Source organism: Capra hircus, chromosome 14 (assembly GCF_001704415.2).
Source record: "Capra hircus breed San Clemente chromosome 14, ASM170441v1, whole genome shotgun sequence".
NCBI lineage: Eukaryota > Metazoa > Chordata > Mammalia > Artiodactyla > Bovidae > Capra > Capra hircus.
Window position 1 is genome coordinate 68,395,458 of NC_030821.1, and position 13,945 is coordinate 68,409,402.

A 13,945-nucleotide genomic window follows, 5' to 3' on the forward strand; every position below is an offset into this window, starting at 1 on the left:
AAAATAGTAATAGCTAGTTATAGAAATATAAATTAAGGAGAGAAATAGAATACTTAACAATTACAAAAAAAGCTTATGAAAAAAAAAGAATAAAAAAAGGAATGGATTGATTTAAAAACAGTAAAAATATATCTTAGCCCTTCTCTGATGTTGTGGCCGTGTGGGATCACTTCCAAGGTGGTTCCCTCTGTTTAACTTCTTCTGTTTGCTGGTTTTTTAGGCCTCACTAGTTCAGTCGCGATGTGGGGAGGGGGGATGCTGCAAACAAATAGCCACTGTCGTGTGCACACAGTGTCTCAGCCCGCTTGACCTGTCCCTTCTCGCGCGCGCACAAAACCGCTCCGGCTCTACGACGCTCAGCCGGGAACCGTCTGGGGCCAGCCCTAGGCTGCGTGCACTTCCCCGGTCTAAGCCGCTCAGGTTCGTCGCTCAGGTAGCCCTCAGAGGATCAGATTCGGTTGGGACTGCGCTTTGTGCCCTTCCCAGGTCCGAGTAGCTCAGGAGTTTGGCGAGCCGATCACCGCGACTTGTCGCCTTTTCTGCCGCTGCTGCTCAGTTTTCTGGGTGGACCGCTGGCGCCCCCCGTGAGGCAGATGGTGACTGTCCAGCACCCCCAGAAGTCTTAGTATAGAAGCCTGCTTGCAGTTAGGTAAGTAAAGTTTCTCCGGGTCTGCAATTGCCCCTTTCCAGTCCTTATGGCTCTGGCTGCCTGTCCCCGGCGGGGGATGGTTTGCAGCCGGCTTATTCTGTTCCGTCCTTTGTTCTGAGCTCGGTCCTGGCGGTGTCTTATGTTCGAGCTTTTCGTGCGGTGGCTATCCACCTTCTGGTTTGCTAGCCCAAGTTAGATTGTTCTGGTTGCGTGTGGGGCATTCCTGCCGATTCTTACAAAGCTCTGCAGCCCGCGCCTCCCGCGCTTCCCTGCCCTGACCCCACTAGCTTGTGGCGGATGCAGGCGTCTGTGCTGCTTTTCTGCTGGGGGAGTTGCTGTTGGGCTTGTAATCTGTTGGTTTTAATTGTTTATTCATTTTTCCCTTCCTGTTATGTTGCCCTCTGTGTTTCCAAGGCTCACCCCAGACTCGGCAGGGAAAGTGTTTCCTGGTGTTTGGAAACCTCTCTTCTTAAAATTCCCTTCCCAGGACGGGTTTCCCTTTCCGGGACGGAGCTCCCTCCCCACCTCCTTTGTCTCCTTTCTCGTCTTTTATATTTTTTCCTACCTGTTTTTGAAGACAATGGTCTGCTTTTCTGGTTGCCTGATGTCCTCTGCCAGCCTACAGAAGTTGTTTTGTGGAGTTTGCTCAGCGTTGGAATGTTCTTTTGAGGAATTTGTGAGGGAGAAAGTGGTCTTCCCGTCCTATTCCTCCGCCATCTTTACAGTTCCCCAGCAGTAGGCATCTTTTAATTTCATAGCTGCAGTCACCATCTGCAGTGATTTTGGAGCTCGAAAGAAATAAAGTCAGCCACTGTTGCCATTGTTTTCTCATCTATTTGTCATGAAGTGATGGGACCAGATGCAATGATTTTAGTTTTCTGAATGTTGAGCTTTAAGCCAACTTTTTTAGCCAGCTTTTTCACTCTCCTCTTTCACTTTCATCAAGAGGCTCTTTAGTTCCTCTTCACTTTCTTCCATAAGGGTGGTATCATTTACATATCTAGGGTTATTGATATTTCTCCCAGCAATCTTGATTCCAGCTTGTGTTTCATGCACGCTGGCATTTCACATGATGTACTCTGCATTTAAGTTAAATAAGCACGGTGACAATATACAGTCTTGACGTGCTCCTTTCCCAATTTGGAACCAATCTGTTGTTCCTTGTCTGGTTCTTGACCTGTGTACAGATTTCTCAGGAGACAGGTAAGGTGGTCTGGTATTCACATCTCTTGAAGAATTTTCCAGTTTGTTGTGATCCACACACGCAAAGGCTTTGGCATAGTCAGTGAAGCAGAAGTCAATGTTTCTCTGGAACTCTCTTGCTTTTTCTGTGAACCAACAAATATTGACAATTTGATCTCTGGTACCTCTGCCTTTTCTAAATCCAGCTTGAACATCTTGAAATTCTTGGTTCACAAACTGTTGAGAATTTTGAACATTCCTTTGCTAGCATGTGAGATGAGTACAGTTGTCGATATTTTGAACATTCTTTGACATTGCCTTTCTTTGGAATTGGAATGAAAACTGACCTTTTCCAGTCCTGTGGCCACTGCTGAGTTTTCCAAATTTGCTGGCATATTGAGTGCAGCACTTTAAAGCATCATCTTTCTAGGATTTGCTCAGCTGGAATTCCATCACCTCCACTAGCTTTGTTCGTAGTGATGCTTCCTAAGGTCCACTTGACTTTGCATTCCAGGATGTCTGGCTCTAAGTGAGTGATCACACCACTGCGGTTATCTGGGTCATAATATCTTTTTTGTATAGTTCTTCTGTGTATTCTTATCTCCTCTTCTTAATATTCTCTGCTTCAGTTAAGTCCATACCATTTCTGTCCTTTATTGTGCCCATCTTTGCATGAAATGGTCCCTTGATATCTCTAATTTTCTTGAAGAGATCTCTAGTCTTTCCCATTCTATTGTTTTGCTCTATTTCTTGCATTGATCAGTTAGGAAGGGTTTCATATCTCTCCTTGCTATTCTTTGGAGCTCTGCATTTAAATGCATATAGCTTTCCTTTGCGTCTCTCATCTATTTGTAAGGCCTCCCCAGACAACCATTTGCCTTTTTGCATTTCTTTTTCTTGGGAATGTTCTTGATGACTGCCTCCTGTACAAAGTCACAAACCTCTCCATAGTTTTTAGGCACTCTATCTATCAGGTGTAATCCCTTGAATTTATTTTTCATTTCCACTGTTTAATTGTAAGGGATTTGATTTAGGTCATACCTGAATGGTCTAGTGGTTTTCCCTACTTTCTTCAATTTTCCGTAGTCATGTATGGATTTGAGGTTTGAGCTATAAGGAAAGCTGAGCTCCAAATAATTGATGCTTTTGAACTATGGTTTTGGAGAAGACTCTTGGACTGCAAGAAGATCAAACCAGTCAATCCTTAAGGAGATCAGTCCTAAATATTCTTTGGAAGGGCTGATGCTGAAGCTGAAACTCCAATACTTTGGCTACCTGATACAAAGAACCGATTCATTGGAAAACACCCTGATGCTGGGAAAGATTGACGGCAGGAGGAAAAGAGGACGACAGAGGATGAGATGGTTGGATCGCATCACTGCCTCAATGGACATGAGTTTGAGCAAACTCTGGGAGTTGGTGATGGACAGGGAAGCCTGCCATGCTGCAGTCCATGGGCTCACAAAGAGTCATTCATGACTGAGTGACTGAAGTGAACTGAACTGCACTGAACTCTGAACTTTGCTATAACGAGTTCATGATCTGAGTCACAGTACTCCTGATCTTGTTTTTGATGACTCTATAGAGCTTCTCCTTCTTTGGCTGCAAAGAATATAATCAGTCTGATTTCAATATTGACCATCTGGTGATGTCCATGTGTAGAGTTGTCTCTTGTGCTGTTGGAATAGGGTATTTGCTATGACCATTGCTTTCTCTTGGCAAAACTCTGTTAGCTTTTGCCCTGCTTCATTTTGTACTCTAAGGCCAAACTTGCCTGTTACTCCAGGTATCTCTTGACTTCCTACTTTTGCATTCCAGTCCCTGTGATGAAAAGGACTCTTTTTTTTCCTTTAATTTTAGCCCTAGAAGATCTTGTAGGTCATCATAGAACCGTTCAGTATCAGCTTCTTTGGCATTAGTGGTTGGGCATAGACTTGGATTATGTGATATTGGATGGTTTGCCTTGGAAATGAACAGAGATCATTTGTTATTTTTGAGATTGCACCCAAATACTGTATTTGGGATTCTTTTGTTGACTATGAGGGCTACTCTGTTTCTTCTAAGGGATTCTTGCCCACAGTAGTAGATATAATGGTCATCTGAGTGAAATTCACCAGTTCTAGTCCTTTTACATTCATTGATTCCTAAAAATGTCAATGATCACTCTTCACATCTTACAGGGCAGGAAACTAGCAACTCATGCAACCAGAAGAAGACCCGTTCAGTTCAGTTCAGTTCAGTCACTCAGTCGTGTCCGACTCTTTGTGACCCCATGAATCGCAGCACGCCAGGCCTCCCTGTCCATCACCATCTCCTGGAGTTCACCCAAACTCACATCCATCGAGTCAGTGATGCCATCCAGCCATCTCATCCTCGGTCGTCCCCTTCTCCTCCTGCCCTCAATCCCTCCCAGCATCAGAGTCTTTTCCAGTGAGTCAACTCTTCACATGAGGTGGCCAAAGTACTGGAGTTTCAGCTTTAGCATCATTCCTTCCAAAGAAATCCCAGGACTAATCTCCTTTAGATTGGACTGGTTGAATCTCCTTGCAGTCCAAGGGACTCTCAAGAGTCTTCTCCAACACCAAAGTTCAAAAGCATCAATTTTTCGGTGCTCAACTTTCTTCACAGTCCAACTCTCACATCCATACATGACCACTGGAAAAACCATAGCCTTGACTAGACGGACCTTTGTTGGCAAAGTAATGTCTCTGCTTTTGAATATGCTATCTAGGTTGGTCATAACTTTTCTTCCAAGGAGTAAGCATCTTTTAATTTCATGGCTTCAGTCACCATCTGCAGTGATTTTGGAGCCCCCAAAAATAAAGTCTGACGTTGTTTCTACTGTTTCCCTTTCTATTTCCCATGAAGTGATGAGACCAGATGCCATGACCTTCGTTTTCTGAATATTGAGCTTTAAGCCAACTTTTTCACTCTTCTCTTGTCCTGTATTATTGAGTGAAACTTCCCTTAGCACTGTGTGCCAGGCTTTTTGCTGGGTGCTGGGGATGTGAGTGAACAAGGCAAGTCCAAGTCTCTGTCATCATAACACAAGTTTTCTGGAGGAGACTTATTGGGTAAGAAATTATGCAAGTGTTTATCAAATTATAGTGGTGTTAGGTGCTATCAGAGAAAAGCTGCAGAAATAATTATTGACTCTTATCGATGTGGGGTGCTAAAGAAGATTACAGGGTGATTGGTTCATCCTGTAGTTGTACTTACCCCAAGTCCTTACACATACCCAGTTGACAAAGTTTCAATGTTGCTTCTTGGTTCTGGAATTTTTGCAAAGAGGAAAGTTCAGATCATGGGTCTAGATGAAACGGGGTTTGAGGTTTCAATAAGAAAGAACCTAGGAGCAAGAGATAGAATCTTCCACCATGAGCTGATGCCTCTAGGTGATTGGCTTAGCTCCAAGGACTAGAGAAACATGGAGCATGGATGGTGACTGACATCTGGACTCATCAGATTCATGCAAGGACCCTAAGAAAATCTTTGAAGTTTGTGCAGGGGATCCCAGTAAAAAGTATACTCTTGACTGAGGAGCTGACATATAACTGGGATGGGTTGGGTATCCTCTCATACCTGGCTTGCAGCTTTCAGATGCACATCTAAGAGGCGGCCTAATGAAGTCAGATGCCTATTTCCAGGGAACCATACCGGACATGTCAATATCTGTGGTGTGACAGATGTTACAGCTTTCTCACCCGGCTGACTCATTGAGTATTAGGAACAGAAAGGTCTTTGAGTTGATTCAAGTGAGTGGTTCTCATACCTGAAACTGAAATCAGCCTGAAGATTCTACAAATAAAGAAACCCAGGGCATAGACTTACTGGGACAGAATTAGGATGATCTCAAGGGATAAGGATTGGGAATCTGTGTATTTTTATACATTTAGACTAAATCCCATGTAAAGGGAGCCATGGGCAAGCATGAGCCAATCAAGCTTATTTGGTGAATGCCATCATTCTGTTCATTATTTTAAATATAGTTATCATTTCCGGAATATTCCTTAGAAAATCATGATTTAAATACTCTGCATAAGTGTATGATTCTTGGAACCAGATCAGAATACTTTTTATACTGTGCCTCTTTGGGAAATTGAATGTCTGTTCCTAATCCTAGGATGAATATTTAGTGAAGGTGCTCCCTAATTCTGTGGGAAATGGTGTGTGTGTGTGGTGTGTAAGCATGCTCACACAGTGTTTTCAGAGTTGTTTCCAAAGAGTGAGTGGGGTGAACCCTGTCATTTCAGATATCATTTGACATGGCCCAGTCTGGAGGTGTCTCAGTTCCATCTGGATTGCACAGATGAGAGGCAGAGCAGCATGTAGGGTGAGCTGCTTTCTTCAATGTTTAAGGCTATTATCATAGACCTTAAAAGGACACTATTTGCCAGCATGATTATTGTAAAAGATATTCATTGATTGCATTAACAGTTAACAAATATTTAGTTAGCTCAAGCTACAGGCCAGGTACTAATTTTATTCCAGGGATTCAGAAATTATTAAGGCCTGGACCTTAGTCATATGAAGCCACCAAGGTTTTGAGTTTAGTTGGGGAAATATACTATGCAGAATGAAGCAGGGCAAATACTACTAGAGTGTTGCCAAGAAAATGCACTGGTCATAGCAAACACCCTCTTCCAACAACACAAGAGAAGACTCTACACATGGACATCACCAGATGGTCAACACCGAAATCAGATTGATTATATTCTCTGCAGCTAAAGATGGAGAAGCTCTATACAGTCAACAAAAACAAGACCAGGAGCTGACTGTGGCTCAGATCATGAACTCCTTATTACCAAATTCAGACTGAAATTGAAGAAAATAGGGAAAACTGCTAGACCATTCAGGTATGACCTAAATCAAATCTGTTATGATTATCCAGTGGAAGTGAGAAGTAGATTTAAGGTCCTAGATCTGATAGATAGAGTGCCTGATGAACTATGGAATGAGGTTCATGACATTGTACAGGAGGCAGGGATCAAGACCATCCCCATGGAAAAGAAATGCAAAAAAGCAAAATGGCTGTCTGGGGAGGCCTTACAAATAGCTGTGAAAAGAAGAGAGGCGAAAAGCCAAGGAGAAAAGGAAATATATAAGCATCTGAATGCAGAGTTCCAAAGAATAGCAAGAAGAGATAAGAAAGCCTTCTTCAGTGATCAATGCACAGAAATAAAGGAAAACAACAGAATGGGAAAGACTAGAGATCTCTTCAAGAAAATTAGAGATACCAAGGGAACATTTCGTGCAAAGATGGGTTCGATAAAGGACAGAAATGGTCTGGACCTAACAGAAGCAGAAGATATTAAGAAGAGGTGGCAAGAATACAATGAAGAACTGTACAAAAAAGATCTTCACGACCCAGATAGTCATGATGATGTGATCACTAATATAGAGCCAGACATCTTGGAATGTGAAGTCAAGTGGGCCTTACAAAGCATCACTACAAACAAAGCTAGTGGAGGTGATGGAATTCCAGTTGAGCTATTTCAAATCCTGAAAGATGATGCTGTGAAAGTGCTACACTCAATATGTCAGCAAATTTGGAAAACTCAGCAGTGGCCACAGGACTGGAAAAGGTCAGTTTTCATTCCAGTTCCAAAGAAAGGCAATGCCAAAGAATGCTCAAACTACCGCACAATTGCACTCATCTCACATGCTAGTAAAGTAATGCTCAAAATTCTCCAAGCCAGGCTTCAGCAATACATGAACCCTGAACTCTGTGATGTTCAAGCTGGTTTTAGGAAAGGCAGAGATCAAATGGCCAACATCTACTGGATCATGGAAAAAGCAAGAGAGTTCCAGAAAAACATCTATTTCTGCTTTATTGACTATGCCAAAGCCTTTGACTATGTGGATCACAATAAACTGTGGAAAATTCTGAAAGAGATGGGAATACCAGACCACCTGACCTGCCTCTTGAGAAATCTGTATGCAGGTCAGGAAGCAACAGTTAGAAGTGGACATGGAACAAGAGACTGGTTCCAAATAGGAAAAGGAGTGCGTCGAGGCTGTATATTGTCACCCTGCTTATTTAACTTCTATGCAGAGTACATCATGAGAAATGCTGGACTGGAAGAAACGCAAGCTGGAATCCAGATTGCCGGGAGAAATATCAATAACCTCAGATATGCAAATGACACCACCCTTATGGCAGAAAGTGAAGAGGAACTAAAAAGCCTCTTGATGAAAGTGAAAGAGGAGAGCGAAAAAGTTGGCTTAAAGCTCAACATTCAGAAAATGAAGATCATGGCATCTGGTCCATCACTTCATGGGAAATAGATTGGGAAACAGTGGAAACAGTGTCAGACTTTAATTTGGGGGGCTCCAAAATCACTGCAGATGGTGACTGCAGCCATGAAATTAAAAGACACTTACTCCTTGGAAGAAAAGTTATGACCAACCTAGACAGCATATTCAAAAGCAGAGACATTACTTAGCTGACTAAGGTCCGTCTAGTCAAGGCTATGGCTTTTCCTGTGGTCATGTATGGATGTGAGAGTTGGACTGTGAAGAAGGCTGAGTGCCGAAGAATTGATGCGTTTGAACTGTGGTGTTGGAGAAGACTCTTGAGGGTCCCTTGGACTGCAAGGAGATCCAACCAGTCCATTCTGAAGGAGATCAGCCCTGGGATTTCTTTAGAGGGAATGATGCTGAAGCTGAAACTCCAGTACTTTGGCCACCTCATGTGAAGAGTTGACTCATTGGAAAAGACTCTGATGCTGGGAGGGATTGGGGGCAGAAGAAGAAGGGGATGACTGAGGATGAGATGGCTGGATGGCATCACCGACTCGATGGACGTGAGTCTGAGTGAACTCCAGGAGATGATGATGGACAGGGAGGCCTGGCATGCTGCGATTCATGGGGTCGCAAAGAGTCAGACACGACTGAGTGAGTGAACTGAACTACAGGGTGTTGCACCATTGCAGTGTGGTTATGTGTGTACTTAATTCTCTAGCCCCATTGCTTACAAAGTGTTCGTTGAATGCAAAGAACACCCTGAGTAAAGTGGACCTAGCACTAGAAGGTCGAACACTGCTTACAAGTCTTCTGTTCCCCACGGGCACTTTGGGGAATTAGTTCACTCTCCACTAGTAATGCAGTCTCTGTGGCTCCTGTTGAGCAGGGCTGAGAGCTTCTAATTCAGCCACACATATGCTTGTCCATAGTTATATGATCAGAGTGATTAATTCATCAAAAGTAAGTTTCTAAAGCCTAATGAAATAGTATCTATGAAGTGAAACACCCTTCCTTTAAAATTGATATGTTTTTTCTATTTTTTAAAAAAAAATTAACAAAAATAATCTAAGGGGTCTTTAAAAGTCATTCAGTTTATTCCCATTTATTGCATTGCTGTGCATGTGGAATATGCTATGTTTTACATAGGTGATTTTAATTTACAATAATTCTATGAGATCTTTATTATCTCCATTTTGCAGATGGGGAATTAGAAGCATAGACAGGTAAACTAATTTGCCAAAAAGACAAAGAGAAAATAACAAGAATCATGATTCAAATTTAAGTTTATCTGATTCTAAAGCTCACAGTGTAAAAAAGAAAACTTCTCTATGCTATTTTGATTATATATACACAATTATGGACTTCCCTGGTAGCTCAGCTGGTAAAGAATCCATTTTCTGGGGAGAGAGGTGGGAGGGGGGTTCAGGATTGGGGTTCAGGATTGGGAACTCATGTATACCCGTGGCGAATTCATATCAATGTACGGCAAAACCAATACAGTATTGTAAAGTAAAATAAAAGAAAATTTAAAGAAAAATCCACTTGCAATGCAGGAGACCCCAGTTCAGTTCCTGGGTCGGGAAGACCCTCTGGAGAAGGGATGGGCTACCCACTTCAGTATTCTTGGGCTTCTCTGGTGACTCAGGCAGTAAAGAATCCACCTGCAATGCGGGAGACCTGGGTTTAATCCCTGGGTTGGAAAGAACCCCTGGAGAAGGGAAAGGCTACTCACTCCAGTATTCTTGCCTGGAGAAACCCATGGACAGAGGAGACTGGAAGACTACAGTCCATGGGGTTGCAAAGAGTCGGACACAACTGACTGACTTTCACTTCATACACACGTATGTATATAGTATTGGAAGCTGTCATTCATCATCTGAATTTTAGGAACCACTTAGAGAATATCTAATCCTGAGTCTAAAATAGAAATTCTGTCTATAAAGATTTTTATTTGACTTCAGACACATAACAAGCATCTACTGAGCATGTGTTTGACATTGTGACAAACACTGGGAACCTAACACTGAGAAGTCACATGCAATCTAATAACACAGACAATTACAAAAATCAAATCAAATATTTGCAATTCTGTGATTATTGCAAAAGATAAATCCTAACTTCTGTTAGTCCTGGGAGAACCTGAAGAGCAGTACTAACTATAAAATACTTCCATGTCAGTACTTATGGAAAAAAAAACCCTGGATTGGGGGCACAGATAAAATCACACATAAGGGAAAATTTTTAAAATGGCACAGCAACTACCTCCCTCTACTTCATCTTGAGCACATGTTTCATGTTGAGTGAACAAGTCATATGAACTTGAAAATGAAGCATGGGTTTTAGAAAGAAAAATGAGTTTGTGTGCAAAGGCCTCTACTGTTTCCTGGGATCAATGCTATTGATTTTGCTCTATGACACATAGGAGTCGAGGCTTTGAGATGTGGATGTTGACTAGCAGCAAAAAGCCAAGGATAACAGCTTGATAATGAGAGAGAATGACTTAAAGTTTCTCTGTCTACAACAGGAAGACTTTGATTTATCTCTGTTCCTCCAGCCTCAGAGTTTAAAGCAATTGTACATGTAGCACTTTAAGCAGTGAGCCTCCCAGGAGTGACAAGGTTATACTTGGAACATCAGGAGCAGTTTTTGGCATTTAAGAGGAAAAAGAGGGTGGCAGTAAGGACAAGGAAATTGTCCTCACCGTGCCTGATCGTAATGCTCTTTGACCTCATATCAGTACTATGGCCATAATTTTGTTGTGTAACAACCACCTTACCAGTGGAGCTTATTGAGCTTACCTGTTTTCTGTCAGTTGGGTGGGGGTCAGCTGGTCTAGACTGAGCTTGGCTTACAGGGTATCTGGTCTCCTGTCTCAGCTGGGCTGACATGAGAGTCTGCTGTCGCCTGGGAGTCATCTGTTCTGAGCTGATCCAGCTGGTTCACAAGTCTGTCATCCTTCTCCTGGGTCAGCAATTTAGATAGGACACATTTTCCTCATGACAGTGTCAAAAATGCAAGAATAACTCTAAGGACTTTTCAAGCTTTGATTCTATAGTGCCGACTGAGACTCCATAGCAGAGAGTCAAGAAAGGGTGAAGAACTGGAACCATCTTTGTGCTCTGTGCTGTGTTTTCTATTAAATATGTTAAATGTAATATTCTGAATCAGAATCTCTATGAAAGGTGCCTGAGTCTCTGACTCATCATCGAGCAAATTTGGATCTACAATAAAAATCATTTTAACTTTATTTTGACATAATCATATATGTATTGTGGAGAAGCAAATGGCAACCCACTCCAGTATTCTTGCCTGGAGAATTCCATAGACGGAGGAGCCTGGTGGGTACAGTTCATGGGGTCGCAAAGAGTCAGACACGACTGAGCAAACACTTACTCACTCACTCACATATATGTATAGATGGATAGATGTTCAATGTATCCAGTCATTTTGGAAAAGGCAAGCTAACAAAAATTCTTTCCAATGAAGCTTTGAATCTTTTCCCAGCAATTTTTTGTGTGTGACAGTTTTTTGAGATAGAATTTAAATACCATACAATTCACTCACTTAAAGTGTACAGTTCAATTGTTGTTCAGTTGCTCAGTCATGTCCAGCTCTTCACAACCCCATGGACTGCAGCATGCCAGACTTCTCTGTTCTTCATTGTCTCCTGGAACTTGTTCAGACTTATGCCCATTGAGTCAATAATACCATCCAGCCTCATCTTCTGTACAATTCAATGGCTGTTAGTATATTCCCAGAGTTGGGCAGCCATTACCATAATCAGTTCTAGAACATTTTCATCAACTCAGAAGGAAACCCATACTCTTTCATTGTGACTCTTCAAAAACCTCTCTTCTCAGTTTTTCAACCAAAGATTCCAAAAATTTCCAAAAGACACTTATTTTTTCTGGCTCCCCCAGAGTTTTGGAAATAACCTCATTATAGCATTTTTCACAGAGCATGGCTATTAGTGCTTTCTTCTTCTGTCTCTCCTATGAATCTGTAACTTCTTTGAAGAATACTGTGCCTTATTAAGTTTTACAGCTATACATTCAGCCTGTATCTTGGGGTTCAAATAATGAAGGAAAGAATAAACATAGGAAAAAAGGAAGAAGAAAGAAGGAAGAAGGAAGGAAAGAGGAAGTTGTAATCAAAATTTTGGTTTAGCCTATAGGATATGGTCCAGAAGAAAATATCTCCATGATATGTCTTGGCATATATACCTGAAGTTAAAAAATATATTTTTTTTTCAAAGAGAAAATTTTGAGTTTTGAACAAAATTTTTTTGTACTAGCCACATTCTGGTAGTTCTAGAGTTATTTCCTTCAGAACCCCCTAGGATTCTTCACTATATCATCATCATTTGTTTACACTGGTTACAGCTATACTATATATATATATATATGTATGTATGTATAGATTGTGTATATATATGTATGTATAGATTGTATATATATACATATATATATATATAATCTTTATATGTGAATATTAAGTCGCTTCAGTTGTGTGCGACTCTTTGCAACTCTATGGACTGTAATCTGCCAGGCTCCTCTGTCCATGACATTCTCCAGGCAAGAGCACTGAAGTGGGTTGCCATGCCCTTCTCCAGGGGATCTTCCCAACCCAGGGATCGAACCTGCCTCTCTTATGTCTCCTGCATTGACAGTGGGTTCTTCACCACTAGCACCGCCTGGGACGCCCCAATCTTCTAAAGAGACAAATTTCTCTATATAGAGAGACAAATTTCTAACTCGTTTATTTTGAATCTTTTTGTGATTAAACAAGTTAGAAATGTATTTGTCTCTAATATAGCAATCAGTAAGTAGATGGCTCAGAACTGATGCAGAGGCCTTGCTCCATAAGATTGTCTAAGAAGCCTGTCCTGTGCTTTGTCATTTCCCAGGGTACCACCTTCAATTGTACTATCTAGGATGACCCCCCAATATCTCTGTGTTCCAGTCAGTTGAGAAAGATCAGGGACTTTAAGAACATAACTCAGAAGTTATAGCATCACTTCCAGGTACACTCTTCTGGTGGAATTAATCATATGGTCATGCCTAGGAGCACAGATGGCTGTGAAATATGCCTTTTACTCTGGTTGGCTCTGTATTCAGCTACAGATTGAGTGTTACTTTCCTTTCTAAAGGAAGAAGGAGAGACTGGATGTTAGGAAGCAGGTAGTCGTGCGTTCCATGCTGCTTTTACAGATACTAATTGGCAACATAAAACTGAGGTCCTATTAATTTTCTTTATTTTAAATTTTGTATCTTAACCAAACTGAGGCCTGAAAACTTATCATGACTTTTAAATGTATTTTCGCTCTACCCTCCATGTTTAGACATGGTTTGTGGCATTTAAAAAAAATCAGTGCCTTTACAGCATTGTTTTCTACTTTTGTAGTTGGACATGTATTTCAGTTAAATTATGAAACAAATGGGTTTTGGTGAGCTAGCCTGGAAAACTTACAAACACAATATTGTTTCTATGGGGAAAAGACTTCAAATTCTTAAGAGAATCTGACAAAGAAATGTGCTTTTGAAATTGAACACATTTGAAAGTTGGGAACTGCTAAATGCACTCAGGTTTACACATATGAAATAACAGATGAGATTTACTGGAATATTTTCTCAGTAATGACTTACCCAACACTCCAACAGCCTCAGTACTCAGCCAGAGCTAGCCAAGTCCAGATCCAGTTTCCTCCTTTCTCCATATGTTCATCAGGCACACAACTGTTGGTTTCTCTTTTTCACTTCAAACATTTAGCCTGTTACTGGAAAGTTGTTTAGTTGGGAAGTTGTGGCAAGAGTATAAATAGAAGATTAGATAAGGATAGCTTAAGACCTTTGAGTTATAAGTTCAACC